General features: G+C 41.1%; 56 pseudogenes; all 56 read right to left on the reverse strand.

Annotated features, from left to right (window-relative positions):
• Positions 1-109: 109 nt before the first annotated feature.
• On the reverse strand, positions 110-228 carry LOC137913367 (5S ribosomal RNA; annotated as a pseudogene).
• A 196-nt stretch (positions 229-424) lies between these two features.
• LOC137913296 (5S ribosomal RNA) lies at positions 425-543 on the reverse strand (annotated as a pseudogene).
• Positions 544-739: 196 nt separating this feature from the next.
• LOC137913277 (5S ribosomal RNA) lies at positions 740-858 on the reverse strand (annotated as a pseudogene).
• A 195-nt stretch (positions 859-1,053) lies between these two features.
• Positions 1,054-1,172, reverse strand: LOC137913064 (5S ribosomal RNA; annotated as a pseudogene).
• A 197-nt stretch (positions 1,173-1,369) lies between these two features.
• On the reverse strand, positions 1,370-1,488 carry LOC137913435 (5S ribosomal RNA; annotated as a pseudogene).
• A 196-nt stretch (positions 1,489-1,684) lies between these two features.
• LOC137913028 (5S ribosomal RNA) lies at positions 1,685-1,803 on the reverse strand (annotated as a pseudogene).
• Positions 1,804-1,999: 196 nt separating this feature from the next.
• Positions 2,000-2,118, reverse strand: LOC137913517 (5S ribosomal RNA; annotated as a pseudogene).
• Positions 2,119-2,315: 197 nt separating this feature from the next.
• LOC137913405 (5S ribosomal RNA) lies at positions 2,316-2,434 on the reverse strand (annotated as a pseudogene).
• Positions 2,435-2,628: 194 nt separating this feature from the next.
• LOC137913347 (5S ribosomal RNA) lies at positions 2,629-2,747 on the reverse strand (annotated as a pseudogene).
• Positions 2,748-3,257: 510 nt separating this feature from the next.
• On the reverse strand, positions 3,258-3,376 carry LOC137913453 (5S ribosomal RNA; annotated as a pseudogene).
• Positions 3,377-3,572: 196 nt separating this feature from the next.
• LOC137913165 (5S ribosomal RNA) lies at positions 3,573-3,691 on the reverse strand (annotated as a pseudogene).
• A 196-nt stretch (positions 3,692-3,887) lies between these two features.
• Positions 3,888-4,006, reverse strand: LOC137913084 (5S ribosomal RNA; annotated as a pseudogene).
• Positions 4,007-4,201: 195 nt separating this feature from the next.
• Positions 4,202-4,320, reverse strand: LOC137913371 (5S ribosomal RNA; annotated as a pseudogene).
• A 510-nt stretch (positions 4,321-4,830) lies between these two features.
• LOC137913454 (5S ribosomal RNA) lies at positions 4,831-4,949 on the reverse strand (annotated as a pseudogene).
• A 196-nt stretch (positions 4,950-5,145) lies between these two features.
• On the reverse strand, positions 5,146-5,264 carry LOC137913166 (5S ribosomal RNA; annotated as a pseudogene).
• Positions 5,265-5,460: 196 nt separating this feature from the next.
• LOC137913085 (5S ribosomal RNA) lies at positions 5,461-5,579 on the reverse strand (annotated as a pseudogene).
• A 195-nt stretch (positions 5,580-5,774) lies between these two features.
• On the reverse strand, positions 5,775-5,893 carry LOC137913490 (5S ribosomal RNA; annotated as a pseudogene).
• A 196-nt stretch (positions 5,894-6,089) lies between these two features.
• Positions 6,090-6,208, reverse strand: LOC137913210 (5S ribosomal RNA; annotated as a pseudogene).
• Positions 6,209-6,403: 195 nt separating this feature from the next.
• Positions 6,404-6,522, reverse strand: LOC137913048 (5S ribosomal RNA; annotated as a pseudogene).
• Positions 6,523-6,718: 196 nt separating this feature from the next.
• On the reverse strand, positions 6,719-6,837 carry LOC137913297 (5S ribosomal RNA; annotated as a pseudogene).
• Positions 6,838-7,033: 196 nt separating this feature from the next.
• On the reverse strand, positions 7,034-7,152 carry LOC137913107 (5S ribosomal RNA; annotated as a pseudogene).
• Positions 7,153-7,347: 195 nt separating this feature from the next.
• On the reverse strand, positions 7,348-7,466 carry LOC137913065 (5S ribosomal RNA; annotated as a pseudogene).
• A 197-nt stretch (positions 7,467-7,663) lies between these two features.
• Positions 7,664-7,782, reverse strand: LOC137913304 (5S ribosomal RNA; annotated as a pseudogene).
• A 195-nt stretch (positions 7,783-7,977) lies between these two features.
• Positions 7,978-8,096, reverse strand: LOC137913410 (5S ribosomal RNA; annotated as a pseudogene).
• A 195-nt stretch (positions 8,097-8,291) lies between these two features.
• LOC137913021 (5S ribosomal RNA) lies at positions 8,292-8,410 on the reverse strand (annotated as a pseudogene).
• Positions 8,411-8,606: 196 nt separating this feature from the next.
• LOC137913222 (5S ribosomal RNA) lies at positions 8,607-8,725 on the reverse strand (annotated as a pseudogene).
• A 195-nt stretch (positions 8,726-8,920) lies between these two features.
• On the reverse strand, positions 8,921-9,039 carry LOC137913049 (5S ribosomal RNA; annotated as a pseudogene).
• A 196-nt stretch (positions 9,040-9,235) lies between these two features.
• On the reverse strand, positions 9,236-9,354 carry LOC137913298 (5S ribosomal RNA; annotated as a pseudogene).
• A 196-nt stretch (positions 9,355-9,550) lies between these two features.
• LOC137913108 (5S ribosomal RNA) lies at positions 9,551-9,669 on the reverse strand (annotated as a pseudogene).
• A 195-nt stretch (positions 9,670-9,864) lies between these two features.
• LOC137913066 (5S ribosomal RNA) lies at positions 9,865-9,983 on the reverse strand (annotated as a pseudogene).
• A 197-nt stretch (positions 9,984-10,180) lies between these two features.
• On the reverse strand, positions 10,181-10,299 carry LOC137913307 (5S ribosomal RNA; annotated as a pseudogene).
• A 195-nt stretch (positions 10,300-10,494) lies between these two features.
• On the reverse strand, positions 10,495-10,613 carry LOC137913411 (5S ribosomal RNA; annotated as a pseudogene).
• Positions 10,614-10,808: 195 nt separating this feature from the next.
• Positions 10,809-10,927, reverse strand: LOC137913332 (5S ribosomal RNA; annotated as a pseudogene).
• Positions 10,928-11,438: 511 nt separating this feature from the next.
• On the reverse strand, positions 11,439-11,557 carry LOC137913122 (5S ribosomal RNA; annotated as a pseudogene).
• Positions 11,558-11,753: 196 nt separating this feature from the next.
• Positions 11,754-11,872, reverse strand: LOC137913195 (5S ribosomal RNA; annotated as a pseudogene).
• A 196-nt stretch (positions 11,873-12,068) lies between these two features.
• Positions 12,069-12,187, reverse strand: LOC137913340 (5S ribosomal RNA; annotated as a pseudogene).
• A 196-nt stretch (positions 12,188-12,383) lies between these two features.
• LOC137913136 (5S ribosomal RNA) lies at positions 12,384-12,502 on the reverse strand (annotated as a pseudogene).
• Positions 12,503-13,012: 510 nt separating this feature from the next.
• On the reverse strand, positions 13,013-13,131 carry LOC137913202 (5S ribosomal RNA; annotated as a pseudogene).
• An 819-nt stretch (positions 13,132-13,950) lies between these two features.
• LOC137913455 (5S ribosomal RNA) lies at positions 13,951-14,069 on the reverse strand (annotated as a pseudogene).
• Positions 14,070-14,264: 195 nt separating this feature from the next.
• LOC137913087 (5S ribosomal RNA) lies at positions 14,265-14,383 on the reverse strand (annotated as a pseudogene).
• Positions 14,384-14,578: 195 nt separating this feature from the next.
• Positions 14,579-14,697, reverse strand: LOC137913341 (5S ribosomal RNA; annotated as a pseudogene).
• Positions 14,698-14,893: 196 nt separating this feature from the next.
• On the reverse strand, positions 14,894-15,012 carry LOC137913360 (5S ribosomal RNA; annotated as a pseudogene).
• A 196-nt stretch (positions 15,013-15,208) lies between these two features.
• LOC137913234 (5S ribosomal RNA) lies at positions 15,209-15,327 on the reverse strand (annotated as a pseudogene).
• A 195-nt stretch (positions 15,328-15,522) lies between these two features.
• Positions 15,523-15,641, reverse strand: LOC137913391 (5S ribosomal RNA; annotated as a pseudogene).
• Positions 15,642-15,837: 196 nt separating this feature from the next.
• Positions 15,838-15,956, reverse strand: LOC137913299 (5S ribosomal RNA; annotated as a pseudogene).
• Positions 15,957-16,152: 196 nt separating this feature from the next.
• Positions 16,153-16,271, reverse strand: LOC137913036 (5S ribosomal RNA; annotated as a pseudogene).
• A 196-nt stretch (positions 16,272-16,467) lies between these two features.
• LOC137913406 (5S ribosomal RNA) lies at positions 16,468-16,586 on the reverse strand (annotated as a pseudogene).
• An 819-nt stretch (positions 16,587-17,405) lies between these two features.
• Positions 17,406-17,524, reverse strand: LOC137913509 (5S ribosomal RNA; annotated as a pseudogene).
• A 195-nt stretch (positions 17,525-17,719) lies between these two features.
• On the reverse strand, positions 17,720-17,838 carry LOC137913167 (5S ribosomal RNA; annotated as a pseudogene).
• A 196-nt stretch (positions 17,839-18,034) lies between these two features.
• LOC137913213 (5S ribosomal RNA) lies at positions 18,035-18,153 on the reverse strand (annotated as a pseudogene).
• Positions 18,154-18,348: 195 nt separating this feature from the next.
• On the reverse strand, positions 18,349-18,467 carry LOC137913172 (5S ribosomal RNA; annotated as a pseudogene).
• A 197-nt stretch (positions 18,468-18,664) lies between these two features.
• Positions 18,665-18,783, reverse strand: LOC137913383 (5S ribosomal RNA; annotated as a pseudogene).
• Positions 18,784-18,979: 196 nt separating this feature from the next.
• On the reverse strand, positions 18,980-19,098 carry LOC137913368 (5S ribosomal RNA; annotated as a pseudogene).
• Positions 19,099-19,294: 196 nt separating this feature from the next.
• On the reverse strand, positions 19,295-19,413 carry LOC137913300 (5S ribosomal RNA; annotated as a pseudogene).
• A 196-nt stretch (positions 19,414-19,609) lies between these two features.
• LOC137913109 (5S ribosomal RNA) lies at positions 19,610-19,728 on the reverse strand (annotated as a pseudogene).
• Positions 19,729-19,923: 195 nt separating this feature from the next.
• Positions 19,924-20,042, reverse strand: LOC137913278 (5S ribosomal RNA; annotated as a pseudogene).
• Positions 20,043-20,068: the final 26 nt, after the last annotated feature.

Here is a 20,068-nt window from a genome sequence, read left to right on the forward strand (position 1 = left end):
CAACTAAAACACATTTTTATACAATCAGTCGTCAAGCCCTGAATTCCATGATCGCATTCATCCCAGGTAGATTTTTTTTCTTTAAATCCAAAATTCTGACCAATTTAAAAGCTCACAGCACCCGGTACTCCAAGTGAGTCTCCTGCACACGTACTAACCAGGCCCATGCCTGCTTGGCTTCCAAGATCCGACGAGATTGGGCACTCCCAGGTCGGCATGGCCATGAGCTGAACGACTGTATAGAAAACATGGTATTTATAGATTTATCACAATTTTAAACAACTTCAGCAACAAAGGCATCTTTCTTTAACCAGACAACTAAAACACATTCTTATACAATCAGTCGTCAAGTCCTGAATTCCATGATCGCATTCATCCCAGGTAGATTTTTTTTCTTCAAATCCAAAATTCTGACCCATTTAAAAGCTCACAGCACCCAGCATTCCAAGTGAGTCTCCTGCACACATACTAACCAGGCCCGTGCCTGCTTGGCTTCCAAGATCTGATGAGATTGGGCACTCCCAGGCAGGTATGGCCATGAGCCAGAGCACAGTATAGAAAACATAGTATATATAGATTTGTCACAATTTTAAACAACTTCAGCAACAAATGCAACTTTCTTTAACCAGACAACTAAAACACATTTTTCTACAATCAGTCGTCAAGTCCTTAATTCCATGATCGCATTCATCCCAGGTAGATTTTTTTTCTTTAAATCCAAAATTCTCACCAATTTAAAAGCTCACAGCACCCAGTATTCCAAGTGAGTCTCCTGCACACATACTAACCAGGCCCGTGCCCGCTTGGCTTCCGAGATCTGATGAGATCGGGCACTCCCAGGCAGGTATTGCCATGAGCTGGAGTACAGTATAGAAAACATAGTATATATAGATTTGTCACAATTTTAAACAACTTCAGCAACAAAGGCAACTTTCTTTAACCAGACAACTAAAACACATTTTTATACAATCAGTCGTCAAGTCCTGAATTCCATGATCGCATTCATCCCAGGTAGATTTTTTTCTTTAAATTCAAAATTCTGACCAATTTAAAAGCTCACAGCACCTGGTATTCCAAGTGAGTCTCCTGCACACGTACTAACCAGGCCCGTGCCCGCTTGGCTTCCAAGATCCGATGAGATTGGGCACTCCCAGGCAGGTATGGCCGCGAGCTGGAGCACAGCATAGAAAACATAGTATATATAGATTTGTCACAATTTTCAACAACTTCAGCAACAAAAGGCAACTTTCTTCAACCAGACAACGAAAACAAATTTTTATACAATCAGTCGTCAAGCCCTGAATTCCATGATCGCATTCATCCCAGGTAGATTTTTTTTCTTTAAATCCAAAATTCTGACCAATGTAAAGGCTCACAGCACCCAGTATTCCAGGTGAGTCCCCTGCACACGCACTAACCAGGCCCATGCCTGCTTGGCTTCCAAGATCTGACGAGATTGGGCACTCCCAGGTCGGTATGGCCGTGAGCTGAACTACCGTATAGAAAACATGGTATTTATAGATTTATCACAATTTTAAACAACTTCAGCAACAAAGGCGACTTTTTTTAACCAGACAACTAAAACACATTTTTATACAATCAGTCGTCAAGCCCTGAATTCCATGATCGCATTCATCCCAGGTAGATTTTTTTTCTTTAAATCCAAAATTCTGACCAATTTAAAAGCTCACAGCACCCGGTACTCCAAGTGAGTCTCCTGCACACGTACTAACCAGGCCCGTGCCTGCTTGGCTTCCAAGATCTGATGAGATTGGGCACTCCCAGGCAGGTATGGCCATGAGCTGGAGTACGGTATAGAAAACATAGTATATATAGATTTGTCACAATTTTAAACAACTTCAGCAACAAAGGCAACTTTCTTTAACCAGACAACTAAAACACATTTTTCTACAATCAGTCGTCAAGTCCTGAATTCCATGATCGCATTCATCCCAGGTAGATTTTTTTTCTTTAAATCCAAAATTCTGACCAATTTAAAAACTCACAGCACCTGGTATTCCAAGTGAGTCTCCTGCACATGTACTAACCAGGCCCGTGCCCGCTTGGCTCCCAAGATCTGACGAGATTGGGAACTCCCAGGTAGGTACGGCCGCGAGCTGGGGTACAGCATAGAAAACATAGTATATATAGATTTGTCACAATTTTCAACAACTTCAGCAACAAAAGGCAACTTTCTTTAACCAGACAACTAAAACAAATTTTTATACAATCAGTTGTCAAGCCCTGAATTCCATGATCGCATTCATCCCAGGTAGATTTTTCTTCTTTAAATCCAAAATTCTGACCAATTTAAAAGCTCACAGCACCCAGTATTCCAAGTGCGTCTCCTGCACACGTACTAACCAGGCCCGTGCCTGCTTGGCTTCCAAGATCTGACGAGATTGGGCACTCCCAGGTCGGTATGGCCGTGAGCTGAACGACTATAGAAAACATGGTATTTATAGATTTATCACAATTTTAAACAACTTCAGCAACAAAGGCGACTTTCTTTAACCAGACAACTAAAACACATTCTTATACAATCAGTCGTCAAGTCCTGAATTCCATGATCGCATTCATCCCAGGTAGATTTTTTTTCTTTAAATCCAAAATTCTGACCAATTTAAAAGCTCACAGCACCCAGTATTCCAAGTGAGTCTCCTGCACACATACTAACCAGGCCCGTGCCTGCTTGGCTTCCAAGATCTGATGAGATTGGGCACTCCCAGGCAGGTACGGCCATGAGCTGGAGTGCAGTATAGAAAACATAGTATATATAGATTTGTCACAATTTTAAACAACTTCAGCAACAAAGGCAACTTTCTTTAACCAGACAACTAAAACACATTTTTATACAATCAGTCGTCAAGTCCTGAATTCCATGATCGCATTCATCCCAGGTAGATTTTTTTCTTTAAATTCAAAATTCTGACCAATTTAAAAGCTCACAGCACCTGGTATTCCAAGTGAGTCTCCTGCACACGTACTAACCAGGCCCATGCCTGCTCGGCCTGCAAGATCTGACGAGATTGGGCACTCCCAGGTAGGTATGGCCGTGAGCTGGAGTACGGCTTAGAAAACATAGTATATATAGATTTGTCACAATTTTAAACAACTTCAGCAACAAAGGCAACTTTCTTTAACCAGACAACTAAAACACATTTTTCTACAATCAGTCGTCAAGTCCTGAATTCCATGATTGCATTCATCCCAGGTAGATTTTTTTTCTTTAAATCCAAAATTCTGACCAATTTAAAAGCTCACAGCACCTGGTATTCCAAGTGAGTCTCCTGCACATGTACTAACCAGGCCCATGCCTGCTTGGCCCCCAAGATCTGACGAGATTGGGCACTCCCGGGTAGGTATGGCCGTGAGCTGGAGTACGGCATAGAAAACATAGTATATATAGATTTGTCACAATTTTAAACAACTTCAGCAACAAAGGCAACTTTCTTTAACCAGACAACTAAAACACATTTTTCTACAATCAGTCGTCAAGTCCTGAATTCCATGATCGCATTCATCCCAGGTAGATTTTTTTTCTTTAAATCCAAAATTCTGACCAATTTAAAAGCTCACAGCACCCAGTATTCCAAGTGAGTCTCCTGCACATGTACTAACCAGGCCCGTGCCTGCTTGGCTTCCAAGATCCGACGAGATTGGGCACTCCCAGGCAGGTATGGCCGTGAGCCGGAGTGCAGTATAGAAAACATAGTATATATAGATTTGTCACAATTTTAAACAACTTCAGCAACAAATGCAACTTTCTTTAACCAGACAACTAAAACACATTTTTCTACAATCAGTCGTCAAGTCCTGAATTCCATGATCGCATTCATCCCAGGTAGATTTTTTTTCTTTAAATCCAAAATTCTGACCAATTTAAAAGCTCACAGCACCCAGTATTCCAAGTGAGTCTCCTGCACACGTACTAACCAGGCCCGTGCCTGCTTGGCTTCCAAGATCTGATGAGATTGGGCACTCCCAGGCAGGTATGGCCATGAGCTGGAGTACAGTATAGAAAACATAGTATATATAGATTTGTCACAATTTTAAACAACTTCAGCAACAAAGGCAACTTTCTTTAACCAGACAACTAAAACACATTTTTCTACAATCAGTCGTCAAGTCCTGAATTCCATGATCGCATTCATCCCAGGTAGATTTTTTTCTTTAAATTCAAAATTCTGACCAATTTAAAAGCTCACAGCACCTGGTATTCCAAGTGAGTCTCCCACACATGTACTAACCAGGCCCGTGCCTGCTTGGCTTCCAAGATCCGATGAGATTGGGCACTCCCAGGCAGGTATGGCCGTGAGCCGGAGTACAGTATAGAAAACATAGTATATATAGATTTGTCACAATTTTCAACAACTTTAGCAACAAAGGCAACTTTCTTTAACCAGACAACTAAAACACATTTTTCTACAATCAGTCGTCAAGTCCTGAATTCCATGATCGCATTCATCCCAGGTAGATTTTTTTCTTTAAATTCAAAATTCTGACCAATTTAAAAGCTCACAGCACCTGGTATTCCAAGTGAGTCTCCTGCACACGTACTAACCAGGCCCATGCCTGCTCGGCCTGCAAGATCTGACGAGATTGGGCACTCCCAGGTAGGTATGGCCGTGAGCTGGAGTACGGCTTAGAAAACATAGTATATATAGATTTGTCACAATTTTAAACAACTTCAGCAACAAAGGCAACTTTCTTTAACCAGACAACTAAAACACATTTTTCTACAATCAGTCGTCAAGTCCTGAATTCCATGATTGCATTCATCCCAGGTAGATTTTTTTTCTTTAAATCCAAAATTCTGACCAATTTAAAAGCTCACAGCACCTGGTATTCCAAGTGAGTCTCCTGCACATGTACTAACCAGGCCCATGCCTGCTTGGCCCCCAAGATCTGACGAGATTGGGCACTCCCGGGTAGGTATGGCCGTGAGCTGGAGTACGGCATAGAAAACATAGTATATATAGATTTGTCACAATTTTAAACAACTTCAGCAACAAAGGCAACTTTCTTTAACCAGACAACTAAAACACATTTTTCTACAATCAGTCGTCAAGTCCTGAATTCCATGATCGCATTCATCCCAGGTAGATTTTTTTTCTTTAAATCCAAAATTCTGACCAATTTAAAAGCTCACAGCACCCAGTATTCCAAGTGAGTCTCCTGCACATGTACTAACCAGGCCCGTGCCTGCTTGGCTTCCAAGATCCGACGAGATTGGGCACTCCCAGGCAGGTATGGCCGTGAGCCGGAGTGCAGTATAGAAAACATAGTATATATAGATTTGTCACAATTTTAAACAACTTCAGCAACAAATGCAACTTTCTTTAACCAGACAACTAAAACACATTTTTCTACAATCAGTCGTCAAGTCCTGAATTCCATGATCGCATTCATCCCAGGTAGATTTTTTTTCTTTAAATCCAAAATTCTGACCAATTTAAAAGCTCACAGCACCCAGTATTCCAAGTGAGTCTCCTGCACACGTACTAACCAGGCCCGTGCCTGCTTGGCTTCCAAGATCTGATGAGATTGGGCACTCCCAGGCAGGTATGGCCATGAGCTGGAGTACAGTATAGAAAACATAGTATATATAGATTTGTCACAATTTTAAACAACTTCAGCAACAAAGGCAACTTTCTTTAACCAGACAACTAAAACACATTTTTCTACAATCAGTCGTCAAGTCCTGAATTCCATGATCGCATTCATCCCAGGTAGATTTTTTTCTTTAAATTCAAAATTCTGACCAATTTAAAAGCTCACAGCACCTGGTATTCCAAGTGAGTCTCCCACACATGTACTAACCAGGCCCGTGCCTGCTTGGCTTCCAAGATCCGATGAGATTGGGCACTCCCAGGCAGGTATGGCCGTGAGCCGGAGTACAGTATAGAAAACATAGTATATATAGATTTGTCACAATTTTAAACAACTTCAGCAACAAATGCAACTTTCTTTAACCAGACAACTAAAACACATTTTTCTACAATCAGTCGTCAAGTGCTGAATTCCATGATCGCATTCATCCCAGGTAGATTTTTTTTCTTTAAATCCAAAATTCTGACCAATTTAAAAGCTCACAGCACCTGGTATTCCAAGTGAGTCTCCCACACATGTACTAACCAGGCCCATGCCTGCTTGGCCTCCAAGATCTGACGAGATTGGGCACTCCCAGGCAGGTATGGCCGTGAGCCAGAGTACAGTATAGAAAACATAGTATATATAGATTTGTCACAATTTTAAACAACTTCAGCAACAAAGGCAACTTTCTTTAACCAGACAACTAAAACACATTTTTATACAATCAGTCGTCAAGTCCTGAATTCCATGATCGCATTCATCCCAGGTAGATTTTTTTCTTTAAATTCAAAATTCTGACCAATTTAAAAGCTCACAGCACCTGGTATTCCAAGTGAGTCTCCCACACATGTACTAACCAGGCCCATGCCTGCTTGGCCTCCAAGACCTGACGAGATTGGGCACTCCCAGGCAGGTATGGCCGTGAGCCGGAGTACAGTATAGAAAACATAGTATATATAGATTTGTCACAATTTTCAACAACTTTAGCAACAAAGGCAACTTTCTTTAACCAGACAACTAAAACACATTTTTCTACAATCAGTCGTCAAGTCCTGAATTCCATGATCGCATTCATCCCAGGTAGATTTTTTTTCTTCAAATCCAAAATTCTGACCCATTTAAAAGCTCACAGCACCCAGCATTCCAAGTGAGTCTCCTGCACACATACTAACCAGGCCCGTGCCTGCTTGGCTTCCAAGATCTGATGAGATTGGGCACTCCCAGGCAGGTATGGCCATGAGCCAGAGCACAGTATAGAAAACATAGTATATATAGATTTGTCACAATTTTAAACAACTTCAGCAACAAATGCAACTTTCTTTAACCAGACAACTAAAACACATTTTTCTACAATCAGTCGTCAAGTCCTTAATTCCATGATCGCATTCATCCCAGGTAGATTTTTTTTCTTTAAATCCAAAATTCTCACCAATTTAAAAGCTCACAGCACCCAGTATTCCAAGTGAGTCTCCTGCACACGTACTAACCAGGCCCGTGCCTGCTTGGCTTCCGAGATCTGATGAGATCGGGCACTCCCAGGCAGGTATTGCCATGAGCTGGAGTACAGTATAGAAAACATAGTATATATAGATTTGTCACAATTTTAAACAACTTCAGCAACAAAGGCAACTTTCTTTAACCAGACAACTAAAACACATTTTTATACAATCAGTCGTCAAGTCCTGAATTCCATGATCGCATTCATCCCAGGTAGATTTTTTTCTTTAAATTCAAAATTCTGACCAATTTAAAAGCTCACAGCACCTGGTATTCCAAGTGAGTCTCCTGCACACGTACTAACCAGGCCCGTGCCCGCTTGGCTTCCAAGATCCGATGAGATTGGGCACTCCCAGGCAGGTATGGCCGCGAGCTGGAGCACAGCATAGAAAACATAGTATATATAGATTTGTCACAATTTTCAACAACTTCAGCAACAAAAGGCAACTTTCTTCAACCAGACAACTAAAACAAATTTTTATACAATCAGTCGTCAAGCCCTGAATTCCATGATCGCATTCATCCCAGGTAGATTTTTTTTCTTTAAATCCAAAATTCTGACCAATTTAAAAGCTCACAGCACCCGGTACACCAAGTGAGTCTCCTGCACACGTACTAACCAGGCCCATGCCTGCTTGGCTTCCAAGATCTGACGAGATTGGGCACTCCCAGGCCGGCATGGCCATGAGCTGAACGACTGTATAGAAAACATGGTATTTATAGATTTATCACAATTTTAAACAACTTCAGCAACAAAGGCATCTTTCTTTAACCAGACAACTAAAACACATTCTTATACAATCAGTCGTCAAGTCCTGAATTCCATGATCGCATTCATCCCAGGTAGATTTTTTTCTTTAAATTCAAAATTCTGACCAATTTAAAAGCTCACAGCACCCGGTATTCCAAGTGAGTCTCCTGCACACGTACTAACCAGGCCCGCGCCTGCTTGGCTTCCAAGATCCAATGAGATCACGCACTCCCAGGCAGGTATGGCCATGAGCTGGAGTACAGTATAGAAAACATAGTATATATAGATTTGTCACAATTTTAAACAACTTCAGCAACAAAGGCAACTTTCTTTAACCAGACAACTAAAACACATTTTTATACAATCAGTCGTCAAGTCCTGAATTCCATGATCGCATTCATCCCAGGTAGATTTTTTTCTTTAAATTCAAAATTCTGACCAATTTAAAAGCTCACAGCACCTGGTATTCCAAGTGAGTCTCCCACACATGTACTAACCAGGCCCGTGCCTGCTTGGCTTCCAAGATCCGATGAGATTGGGCACTCCCAGGCAGGTATGGCCGTGAGCCGGAGTACAGTATAGAAAACATAGTATATATAGATTTGTCACAATTTTAAACAACTTCAGCAACAAATGCAACTTTCTTTAACCAGACAACTAAAACACATTTTTCTACAATCAGTCGTCAAGTGCTGAATTCCATGATCGCATTCATCCCAGGTAGATTTTTTTTCTTTAAATCCAAAATTCTGACCAATTTAAAAGCTCACAGCACCTGGTATTCCAAGTGAGTCTCCCACACATGTACTAACCAGGCCCATGCCTGCTTGGCCTCCAAGATCTGACGAGATTGGGCACTCCCAGGCAGGTATGGCCGTGAGCCAGAGTACAGTATAGAAAACATAGTATATATAGATTTGTCACAATTTTAAACAACTTCAGCAACAAAGGCAACTTTCTTTAACCAGACAACTAAAACACATTTTTATACAATCAGTCGTCAAGTCCTGAATTCCATGATCGCATTCATCCCAGGTAGATTTTTTTCTTTAAATTCAAAATTCTGACCAATTTAAAAGCTCACAGCACCTGGTATTCCAAGTGAGTCTCCCACACATGTACTAACCAGGCCCATGCCTGCTTGGCCTCCAAGACCTGACGAGATTGGGCACTCCCAGGCAGGTATGGCCGTGAGCCGGAGTACAGTATAGAAAACATAGTATATATAGATTTGTCACAATTTTCAACAACTTTAGCAACAAAGGCAACTTTCTTTAACCAGACAACTAAAACACATTTTTCTACAATCAGTCGTCAAGTCCTGAATTCCATGATCGCATTCATCCCAGGTAGATTTTTTTTCTTCAAATCCAAAATTCTGACCCATTTAAAAGCTCACAGCACCCAGCATTCCAAGTGAGTCTCCTGCACACATACTAACCAGGCCCGTGCCTGCTTGGCTTCCAAGATCTGATGAGATTGGGCACTCCCAGGCAGGTATGGCCATGAGCCAGAGCACAGTATAGAAAACATAGTATATATAGATTTGTCACAATTTTAAACAACTTCAGCAACAAATGCAACTTTCTTTAACCAGACAACTAAAACACATTTTTCTACAATCAGTCGTCAAGTCCTTAATTCCATGATCGCATTCATCCCAGGTAGATTTTTTTTCTTTAAATCCAAAATTCTCACCAATTTAAAAGCTCACAGCACCCAGTATTCCAAGTGAGTCTCCTGCACACGTACTAACCAGGCCCGTGCCTGCTTGGCTTCCGAGATCTGATGAGATCGGGCACTCCCAGGCAGGTATTGCCATGAGCTGGAGTACAGTATAGAAAACATAGTATATATAGATTTGTCACAATTTTAAACAACTTCAGCAACAAAGGCAACTTTCTTTAACCAGACAACTAAAACACATTTTTATACAATCAGTCGTCAAGTCCTGAATTCCATGATCGCATTCATCCCAGGTAGATTTTTTTCTTTAAATTCAAAATTCTGACCAATTTAAAAGCTCACAGCACCTGGTATTCCAAGTGAGTCTCCTGCACACGTACTAACCAGGCCCGTGCCCGCTTGGCTTCCAAGATCCGATGAGATTGGGCACTCCCAGGCAGGTATGGCCGCGAGCTGGAGCACAGCATAGAAAACATAGTATATATAGATTTGTCACAATTTTCAACAACTTCAGCAACAAAAGGCAACTTTCTTCAACCAGACAACTAAAACAAATTTTTATACAATCAGTCGTCAAGCCCTGAATTCCATGATCGCATTCATCCCAGGTAGATTTTTTTTCTTTAAATCCAAAATTCTGACCAATTTAAAAGCTCACAGCACCCGGTACACCAAGTGAGTCTCCTGCACACGTACTAACCAGGCCCATGCCTGCTTGGCTTCCAAGATCTGACGAGATTGGGCACTCCCAGGCCGGCATGGCCATGAGCTGAACGACTGTATAGAAAACATGGTATTTATAGATTTATCACAATTTTAAACAACTTCAGCAACAAAGGCATCTTTCTTTAACCAGACAACTAAAACACATTCTTATACAATCAGTCGTCAAGTCCTGAATTCCATGATCGCATTCATCCCAGGTAGATTTTTTTCTTTAAATTCAAAATTCTGACCAATTTAAAAGCTCACAGCACCCGGTATTCCAAGTGAGTCTCCTGCACACGTACTAACCAGGCCCGCGCCTGCTTGGCTTCCAAGATCCAATGAGATCACGCACTCCCAGGCAGGTATGGCCATGAGCTGGAGTACAGTATAGAAAACATAGTATATATAGATTTGTCACAATTTTAAACAACTTCAGCAACAAAGGCAACTTTCTTTAACCAGACAACTAAAACACATTTTTATACAATCAGTCGTCAAGTCCTGAATTCCATGATCACATTCATCCCAGGTAGATTTTTTTCTTTAAATTCAAAATTCTGACCAATTTAAAAGCTCACGGCACCTGGTATTCCAAGTGAGTCTCCTGCACACATACTAACCAGGCCCATGCCTGCTTGGCCTCCAAGATCTGACGAGATTGGGCACTCCCAGGTAGGTATGGCCGTGAGCTGGAGCACGGCATAGAAAACATAGTATATATAGATTTGTCACAATTTTAAACAACTTCAGCAACAAAGGCAACTTTCTTTAACCAGACAACTAAAACACATTTTTCTACAATCAGTCGGCAAGTCCTGAATTCCATGATCGCATTCATCCCAGGTAGATTTTTTTTCTTCAAATCCAAAATTCTGACCCATTTAAAAGCTCACAGCACCCAGCATTCCAAGTGAGTCTACTGCACACATACTAACCAGGCCCGTGCCTGCTTGGCCTCCAAGATCTGACGAGATTGGGCACTCCCAGGTAGGTATGGCCGTGAGCTGGAGTACGGCATAGAAAACATAGTATATATAGATTTGTCACAATTTTAAACAACTTCAGCAACAAAGGCAACTTTCTTTAACCAGACAACTAAAACACATTTTTCTACAATCAGTCGTCAAGTCCTGAATTCCATGATCGCATTCATCCCAGGTAGATTTTTTTTCTTTAAATCCAAAATTCTGACCAATTTAAAAGCTCACAGCACCCAGTATTCCAAGTGAGTCTCCTGCACACGTACTAACCAGGCCCGTGCCTGCTTGGCTTCCAAGATCCGATGAGATTGGGCACTCCCAGGCAGGTATGGCCGTGAGCCGGAGTACAGTATAGAAAACATAGTATATATAGATTTGTCACAATTTTAAACAACTTCAGCAACAAATGCAACTTTCTTTAACCAGACAACTAAAACACATTTTTCTACAATCAGTCGTCAAGTCCTGAATTCCATGATCGCATTCATCCCAGGTAGATTTTTTTTCTTTAAATCCAAAATTCTGACCAATTTAAAAGCTCACAGCACCTGGTATTCCAAGCGAGTCTCCTGCAAACGTACTAACCAGGCCCATGCCTGCTTGGCCCCCAAGATCCGATGAGATTGGGCACTCCCAGGCAGGTATGGCCGTGAGCCGGAGTACAGCATAGAAAACATAGTATATATAGATTTGTCACAATTTTAAACAACTTCAGCAACAAATGCAACTTTCTTTAACCAGACAACTAAAACACATTTTTCTACAATCAGTCGTCAAGTCCTGAATTCCATGATCGCATTCATCCCAGGTAGATTTTTTTTCTTTAAATCCAAAATTCTGACCAATTTAAAAGCTCACAGCACCTGGTATTCCAAGTGAGTCTCCTGCAAACGTACTAACCAGGCCCATGCCTGCTTGGCCCCCAAGATCTGACGAGATTGGGCACTACCAGGTAGGTATGGCCGTGAGCTGGAGTACGGCATAGAAAACATAGTATATATAGATTTGTCACAATTTTAAACAACTTCAGCAACAAAGGCAACTTTCTTTAACCAGACAACTAAAACACATTTTTCTACAATCAGTCGTCAAGTCCTGAATTCCATGATCGCATTCATCCCAGGTAGATTTTTTTTCTTTAAATCCAAAATTCTGACCAATTTAAAAGCTCACAGCACCCAGTATTCCAAGTGAGTCCCCTGCACATGTACTAACCAGGCCCGTGCCTGCTTGGCTTCCAAGATCTGATGAGATTGGGCACTCCCAGGCAGGTATGGCCATGAGCTGGAGTACAGTATAGAAAACATAGTATATATAGATTTGTCACAATTTTAAACAACTTCAGCAACAAAGGCAACTTTCTTTAACCAGACAACTAAAACACATTTTTATACAATCAGTCGTCAAGCCCTGAATTCCATGATCGCATTCATCCCAGGTAGATTTTTTTTCTTTAAATCCAAAATTCTGACCAACTTAGAAGCTCACAGCACCCGGCACTCCAAGTGAGTCTCCTGCACACATACTAACCAGGCCCATGCCTGCTTGGCTTCCAAGATCTGACAAGATTGGGCACTCCCAGGTCTGTATGGCCGCGAGCTGAACGACTGTATAGAAAACATGGTATTTATAGATTTATCACAATTTTAAACAACTTCAGCAACAAAGGCAACTTTCTTTAACCAGACAACTAAAACACATTCTTATACAATCAGTCGTCAAGTCCTGAATTCCATGATCGCATTCATCCCAGGTAGATTTTTTTCTTTAAATTCAAAATTCTGACCAATTTAAAAGTTCACAGCACCTGGTATTCCAAGTGAGTCTCCTGCACATGTACTAACCAGGCCCGTGCCTGCTTGGCTTCCAAGATCTGACGAGATTGGGCACTCCCAGGTCGGTATGGCCGTGAGCCGAACGACTGTATAGAAAACATGGTATTTATAGATTTATCACAATTTTAAACAACTTCAGCAACAAAGGCGACTTTCTTTAACCAGACAACTAAAACACATTCTTATACAATCAGTCGTCAAGTCCTGAATTCCATGATCGCATTCATCCCAGGTAGATTTTTTTTCTTTAAATCCAAAATTCTGACCAATTTAAAAGCTCACAGCACCCAGTATTCCAAGTGAGTCTCCTGCACACATACTAACCAGGCCCGTGCCTGCTTGGCTTCCAAGATCTGATGAGATTGGGCACTCCCAGGCATCAGTGGCGTAATTTATTCTAGATTAATTGTTAGTTTGCACTGGCGGTGTAATAACATTTTATTTTTGTCTTTCTAATGTTACGTTGCATCAATTGCGTAATTTAATATTGGATTTATTTTTATTTGTATTGTTTTTTGTGGATGATTTATGTACGAAGGACTTTCAACGGAAACAAGCCCGCAAGGGCTTTTTTGAAATGCTCCTCTTAGACAGGATGTTTGACGTTATTTGTACTGTAATACATGCTACTGTGTGACTGTACTTGTACTCTAACATTCTATCTAATAAATATATTCATCATCATCATCGTACGGCCATGAGCTGGAGTGCAGTATAGAAAACATAGTATATATAGATTTGTCACAATTTTAAACAACTTCAGCAACAAAGGCAACTTTCTTTAACCAGACAACTAAAACACATTTTTATACAATCAGTCGTCAAGTCCTGAATTCCATGATCGCATTCATCCCAGGTAGATTTTTTTCTTTAAATTCAAAATTCTGACCAATTTAAAAGCTCACAGCACCTGGTATTCCAAGTGAGTCTCCTGCACATGTACTAACCAGGCCCATGCCTGCTTGGCCCCCAAGATCTGACGAGATTGGGCACTCCCGGGTAGGTATGGCCGTGAGCTGGAGTACGGCATAGAAAACATAGTATATATAGATTTGTCACAATTTTAAACAACTTCAGCAACAAAGGCAACTTTCTTTAACCAGACAACTAAAACACATTTTTCTACAATCAGTCGTCAAGTCCTGAATTCCATGATCGCATTCATCCCAGGTAGATTTTTTTCTTTAAATCCAAAATTCTGACCAATTTAAAAGCTCACAGCACCCAGTATTCCAAGTGAGTCTCCTGCACACGTACTAACCAGGCCCGTGCCTGCTTGGCTTCCAAGATCTGATGAGATTGGGCACTCCCAGGCAGGTATGGCCATGAGCTGGAGTACAGTATAGAAAACATAGTATATATAGATTTGTCACAATTTTAAACAACTTCAGCAACAAAGGCAACTTTCTTTAACCAGACAACTAAAACACATTTTTCTACAATCAGTCGTCAAGTCCTGAATTCCATGATCGCATTCATCCCAGGTAGATTTTTTTCTTTAAATTCAAAATTCTGACCAATTTAAAAGCTCACAGCACCTGGTATTCCAAGTGAGTCTCCTGCACATGTACTAACCAGGCCCGTGCCTGCTTGGCTTCCAAGATCCGATGAGATTGGGCACTCCCAGGCAGGTATGGCCGTGAGCCGGAGTACAGTATAGAAAACATAGTATATATAGATTTGTCACAATTTTAAACAACTTCAGCAACAAATGCAACTTTCTTTAACCAGACAACTAAAACACATTTTTCTACAATCAGTCGTCAAGTCCTGAATTCCATGATCGCATTCATCCCAGGTAGATTTTTTTTCTTTAAATCCAAAATTCTGACCAATTTAAAAGCTCACAGCACCTGGTATTCCAAGTGAGTCTCCTGCAAACGTACTAACCAGGCCCATGCCTGCTTGGCCCCCAAGATCTGACGAGATTGGGCACTCCCAGGTAGGTATGGCCGTGAGCTGGAGTACGGCATAGAAAACATAGTATATATAGATTTGTCACAATTTTAAACAACTTCAGCAACAAAGGCAATTTTCTTTAACCAGACAACTAAAACACATTTTTCTACAATCAGTCGTCAAGTGCTGAATTCCATGATCGCATTCATCCCAGGTAGATTTTTTTTCTTTAAATCCAAAATTCTGACCAATTTAAAAGCTCACAGCACCTGGTATTCCAAGTGAGTCTCCCACACATGTACTAACCAGGCCCATGCCTGCTTGGCCTCCAAGATCTGACGAGATTGGGCACTCCCAGGCAGGTATGGCCGTGAGCCGGAGTACAGTATAGAAAACATAGTATATATAGATTTGTCACAATTTTAAACAACTTCAGCAACAAAGGCAACTTTCTTTAACCAGACAACTAAAACACATTTTTATACAATCAGTCGTCAAGTCCTGAATTCCATGATCGCATTCATCCCAGGTAGATTTTTTTCTTTAAATTCAAAATTCTGACCAATTTAAAAGCTTACAGCACCTGGTATTCCAAGTGAGTCTCCCACACATGTACTAACCAGGCCCATGCCTGCTTGGCCTCCAAGACCTGACGAGATTGGGCACTCCCAGGCAGGTATGGCCTTGAGCCAGAGTACAGTATAGAAAACATAGTATATATAGATTTGTCACACTTTTCAACAACTTTAGCAACAAAGGCAACTTTCTTTAACCAGACAACTAAAACACATTTTTCTACAATCAGTCGTCAAGTCCTGAATTCCATGATCGCATTCATCCCAGGTAGATTTTTTTTCTTCAAATCCAAAATTCTGGCCCATTTAAAAGCTCACAGCACCCAGCATTCCAAGTGAGTCTCCTGCACACATACTAACCAGGCCCGTGCCTGCTTGGCTTCCAAGATCTGATGAGATTGGGCACTCCCAGGCAGGTATGGCCATGAGCCAGAGCACAGTATAGAAAACATAGTATATATAGATTTGTCACAATTTTAAACAACTTCAGCAACAAATGCAACTTTCTTTAACCAGACAACTAAAACACATTTTTCTACAATCAGTCGTCAAGTCCTTAATTCCATGATCGCATTCATCCCAGGTAGATTTTTTTTCTTTAAATCCAAAATTCTCACCAATTTAAAAGCTCACAGCACCCAGTATTCCAAGTGAGTCTCCTGCACACGTACTAACCAGGCCCATGCCTGCTTGGCTTCCGAGATCTGATGAGATCGGGCACTCCCAGGCAGGTATTGCCATGAGCTGGAGTACAGTATAGAAAACATAGTATATATAGATTTGTCACAATTTTAAACAACTTCAGCAACAAAGGCAACTTTCTTTAACCAGACAACTAAAACACATTTTTATACAATCAGTCGTCAAGTCCTGAATTCCATGATCGCATTCATCCCAGGTAGATTTTTTTTCTTTAAATCCAAAATTCTGACCAATTTAAAAGCTCACAGCACCCAGTATTCCAAGTGCGTCTCCTGCACACGTACTAACCAGGCCCGTGCCTGCTTGGCTTCCAAGATCTGACGAGATTGGGCACTCCCAGGTCGGTATGGCCGTGAGCCGAACGACTGTATAGAAAACATGGTATTTATAGATTTATCACAATTTTAAACAACTTCAGCAACAAAGGCGACTTTCTTTAACCAGACAACTAAAACACATTCTTATACAATCAGTCGTCAAGTCCTGAATTCCATGATCGCATTCATCCCAGGTAGATTTTTTTTCTTTAAATCCAAAATTCTGACCAATTTAAAAGCTCACAGCACCCAGTATTCCAAGTGAGTCTCCTGCACACATACTAACCAGGCCCGTGCCTGCTTGGCTTCCAAGATCTGATGAGATTGGGCACTCCCAGGCATCAGTGGCGTAATTTATTCTAGATTAATTGTTAGTTTGCACTGGCGGTGTAATAACATTTTATTTTTGTCTTTCTAATGTTACGTTGCATCAATTGCGTAATTTAATATTGGATTTATTTTTATTTGTATTGTTTTTTGTGGATGATTTATGTACGAAGGACTTTCAACGGAAACAAGCCCGCAAGGGCTTTTTTGAAATGCTCCTCTTAGACAGGATGTTTGACGTTATTTGTACTGTAATACATGCTACTGTGTGACTGTACTTGTACTCTAACATTCTATCTAATAAATATATTCATCATCATCATCGTACGGCCATGAGCTGGAGTGCAGTATAGAAAACATAGTATATATAGATTTGTCACAATTTTAAACAACTTCAGCAACAAAGGCAACTTTCTTTAACCAGACAACTAAAACACATTTTTCTACAATCAGTCGTCAAGTCCTGAATTCCATGATCGCATTCATCCCAGGTAGATTTTTTTCTTTAAATTCAAAATTCTGACCAATTTAAAAGCTCACAGCACCTGGTATTCCAAGTGAGTCTCCTGCACATGTACTAACCAGGCCCATGCCTGCTTGGCCCCCAAGATCTGACGAGATTGGGCACTCCCGGGTAGGTATAGCCGTGAGCTGGAGTACGGCATAGAAAACATAGTATATATAGATTTGTCACAATTTTAAACAACTTCAGCAACAAGGCAACTTTCTTTAACCAGACAACTAAAACACATTTTTCTACAATCAGTCGTCAAGTCCTGAATTCCATGATCGCATTCATCCCAGGTAGATTTTTTTTCTTTAAATCCAAAATTCTGACCAATTTAAAAGCTCACAGCACCCAGTATTCCAAGTGAGTCTCCTGCACATGTACTAACCAGGCCCGTGCCTGCTTGGCTTCCAAGATCCGACGAGATTGGGCACTCCCAGGCAGGTATGGCCGTGAGCCGGAGTGCAGTATAGAAAACATAGTATATATAGATTTGTCACAATTTTAAACAACTTCAGCAACAAATGCAACTTTCTTTAACCAGACAACTAAAACACATTTTTCTACAATCAGTCGTCAAGTCCTTAATTCCATGATCGCATTCATCCCAGGTAGATTTTTTTTCTTTAAATCCAAAATTCTGACCAATTTAAAAGCTCACAGCACCCAGTATTCCAAGTGAGTCTCCTGCACACATACTAACCAGGCCCGTGCCTGCTTGGCTTCCAAGATCTGATGAGATTGGGCACTCCCAGGCAGGTATGGCCATGAGCTGGAGTACAGTATAGAAAACATAGTATATATAGATTTGTCACAATTTTAAACAACTTCAGCAACAAAGGCAACTTTCTTTAACCAGACAACTAAAACACATTTTTCTACAATCAGTCGTCAAGTCCTGAATTCCATGATCGCATTCATCCCAGGTAGATTTTTTTCTTTAAATTCAAAATTCTGACCAATTTAAAAGCTCACAGCACCTGGTATTCCAAGTGAGTCTCCTGCACACGTACTAACCAGGCCCGTGCCCGCTTGGCTTCCAAGATCCAATGAGATTGGGCACTCCCAGGCAGGTATGGCCACGAGCTGGAGCACAGCATAGAAAACATAGTATATATAGATTTGTCACAATTTTCAACAACTTCAGCAACAAAAGGCAACTTTCTTCAACCAGACAACTAAAACAAATTTTTATACAATCAGTCGTCAAGCCCTGAATTCCATGATCGCATTCATCCCAGGTAGATTTTTTTTCTTTAAATCCAAAATTCTGACCAATGTAAAGGCTCACAGCACCCAGTATTCCAGGTGAGTCCCCTGCACACGCACTAACCAGGCCCATGCCTGCTTGGCTTCCAAGATCTGATGAGATTGGGCACTCCCAGGTCGGTATGGCCGTGAGCTGAACTACCGTATAGAAAACATGGTATTTATAGATTTATCACAATTTTAAACAACTTCAGCAACAAAGGCGACTTTTTTTAACCAGACAACGAAAACACATTTTTATACAATCAGTCGTCAAGCCCTGAATTCCATGATCGCATTCATCCCAGGTAGATTTTTTTTCTTTAAATCCAAAATTCTGACCAATTTAAAAGCTCACAGCACCCGGTACTCCAAGTGAGTCTCCTGCACACGTACTAACCAGGCCCATGCCTGCTTGGCTTCCAAGATCCGACGAGATTGGGCACTCCCAGGTCGGCATGGCCATGAGCTGAACGACTGTATAGAAAACATGGTATTTATAGATTTATCACAATTTTAAACAACTTCAGCAACAAAGGCATCTTTCTTTAACCAGACAACTAAAACACATTCTTATACAATCAGTCGTCAAGTCCTGAATTCCATGATCGCATTCATCCCAGGTAGATTTTTTTTCTTCAAATCCAAAATTCTGACCCATTTAAAAGCTCACAGCACCCAGCATTCCAAGTGAGTCTCCTGCACACATACTAACCAGGCCCGTGCCTGCTTGGCTTCCAAGATCTGATGAGATTGGGCACTCCCAGGCAGGTATGGCCATGAGCCAGAGCACAGTATAGAAAACATAGTATATATAGATTTGTCACAATTTTAAACAACTTCAGCAACAAATGCAACTTTCTTTAACCAGACAACTAAAACACATTTTTCTACAATCAGTCGTCAAGTCCTTAATTCCATGATCGCATTCATCCCAGGTAGATTTTTTTTCTTTAAATCCAAAATTCTCACCAATTTAAAAGCTCACAGCACCCAGTATTCCAAGTGAGTCTCCTGCACACGTACTAACCAGGCCCGTGCCTGCTTGGCTTCCGAGATCTGATGAGATCGGGCACTCCCAGGCAGGTATTGCCATGAGCTGGAGTACAGTATAGAAAACATAGTATATATAGATTTGTCACAATTTTAAACAACTTCAGCAACAAAGGCAACTTTCTTTAACCAGACAACTAAAACACATTTTTATACAATCAGTCGTCAAGTCCTGAATTCCATGATCGCATTCATCCCAGGTAGATTTTTTTCTTTAAATTCAAAATTCTGACCAATTTAAAAGCGCACAGCACCTGGTATTCCAAGTGAGTCTCCTGCACACGTACTAACCAGGCCCGTGCCCGCTTGGCTTCCAAGATCCGATGAGATTGGGCACTCCCAGGCAGGTATGGCCACGAGCTGGAGCACAGCATAGAAAACATAGTA

The sequence above is a fragment of the Brachionichthys hirsutus genome, unplaced genomic scaffold (genome assembly GCF_040956055.1).
Source record: "Brachionichthys hirsutus isolate HB-005 unplaced genomic scaffold, CSIRO-AGI_Bhir_v1 contig_259, whole genome shotgun sequence".
NCBI classification, from domain to species: Eukaryota; Metazoa; Chordata; class Actinopteri; order Lophiiformes; family Brachionichthyidae; genus Brachionichthys; species Brachionichthys hirsutus.